Here is a 2,157-nt window from a genome sequence, read left to right on the forward strand (position 1 = left end):
CAAGCCACCTCTCCAGTAGAAGCCATCTCTACGCCTAGGATAGGGTCGGCCCCAGACAGCTGGCTGAAACTAATTTGGGGTACTTTGACACCAACATAGTCAGGCGGGAGATTGAGATCGGGATAAGACTCTACTGGAATGTCGAGCATGACTTTGGTGGCCATTTTGATTGCATCGACGCCCAATCGACGCCAGTGACTTTTGACACGAAGGAGAACGACCATGCGGCCCGTAGATTACACTCAATGACCTTAATCTCGTTAATCTTGGCAATGAACTGGATATTGAAAGGACCAGCCACATTCAGAGCGTTTCTGATCTTCGCTGTCGCCTCCTTGATCTGGCGGACAGTCTGTGGATCCAAGTCCTGAGGAGGGTGGATGAGCGTGGCATCACCCCAATGGACCCCTGCATTTTCCACATGCTCTGAGATATAGTGCATAACCATCTTTCCATCCTTCGCCACAGTGCCCATCTCAATCTCTTTGGCCTGTTCGATGTACTTGGAGATGACGACAGGATGATCTCGTGATACCTCAGCAGCTTGGGTCAAGTAGTTCGCCAAATCATCACTTGTAGACACGACGTTCAGGGGAGAACGTAGGAGGGGCGGACAAGGACAGGATAACCAACGGCCTGGCAGAAACTAGAAGCATCCTCGAAACTGGTAAGCTCCTTCCACAAAGGCTGGTCAACACCGATTTCATCGAGGAGGCAAGAGAACTGGAATCGACTTTCGGCAGTATCGATCATTTTGGGTGAGGTCCCATAAATCTTCACATTCTGGCGATGTAAAGGCAGAGCAATGTTGTTTAGCGTTTGACCACCCATAGACAGGATGACACCGCGTGATTGTTCTGTGTCGTAAATGTCGAGGATGGTCTCCAAGCTAATGTTCTCGAAGCACAACCTATCAGCCTCGTCATAATCAGTGCTGACGGTTTCGGGGTTGTAGTTGATCATGACAGTTTGAAGGCCTTGATCACGAAGGGTGCGGATGGCGCGGACCGCACACCTATCAAATTCAACAGAAGGGCCAATGCAATAGACGCCTGAGACTAGAACATGACACCCCTGTCGTGAAACTCAACATCATGCTCAACCGCGTTGTAGGTGGTGTATAAGTAGTTGGTAAAGGCCGGGAATTCCGCGGCCACAATATCAATTTGTTTGACAAATGGAGCAATTCCCGCTTCTTGATGGAGTTTTCAAACGGCAAGCTCAGTCGAGCTGATGCAGGTAGCAATTTGATGATCCGAGAAACCGTATTGCTTCGATTGTCGAAGTAGGTCTGATGATAGATTCGAGGCATTGCAAGTTCTATGGGTTAACCTATCAGAAAGGAAGAAACCAAGGATGACAGTTGACTCACGAAAGACATTGTTCCAGCTTGAAGATGTTTTGGAGCTTGTCTAAGAACCATTTATCGATGTTCGTCATCTGCCATATTTTGTCGACGCTATAACCACGATTGAAGGCAGTTGATATAGCAAAGACCCGTTTATCCATAGGGTTGACGAGCTCCTCATCAATATTCTCCACAAAATCATTCTAACCAAGCCACTGAGGTAAGAATCAGAATGATATGATGTACAGAACAGAAGCTTACTTTAGCAAATCCAGAAAACTGATCATTGATCGCTTGAATCGCTTTTTGGAACGTTTCTTCAAATGTGCGGCCGATGCTTATAACCTCGCCCACACTCTTCACGCTGCTGCTCAGAAGACGACTGACGCGATTGAACTTTTTCAGATCCCAGCGAGGAATCTTGACGACTACGTAGTCCAAACTTGGCTCGAAGCAGGCATTGGTGACTTTTTGGTGACAGAGTTCTTCATCTCGTTGAGTGGGATCCCAAGGCCAAGCTTAGCAGCAATGAAGGCGAGGGGGTATCCAGTGGCTTTGGAGGCCAGGGCGGACGAACGGGAAAGTCGAGCGTTAACCTACAGAGTTCATCGGGTTTAGACGGCAATAAGACTGCCCTTTTTGATGTTATGCTCACCTCGATAATATAGTGTAAATTCCCTCCTCCTTGAGTGCCTTGATAGCTTGTGAACCGGCGTAGTCGAATTCACCTACTTGACCTATGAACAAGCCGCCTGAGCCAAGGATGATGACCTTGCTGACCAGGAACACGTCTCGCATTATCTTCCTTG

This window comes from Laccaria bicolor, genomic scaffold, assembly GCF_000143565.1.
Source record: "Laccaria bicolor S238N-H82 LACBIscaffold_89 genomic scaffold, whole genome shotgun sequence".
NCBI lineage: Eukaryota > Fungi > Basidiomycota > Agaricomycetes > Agaricales > Hydnangiaceae > Laccaria > Laccaria bicolor.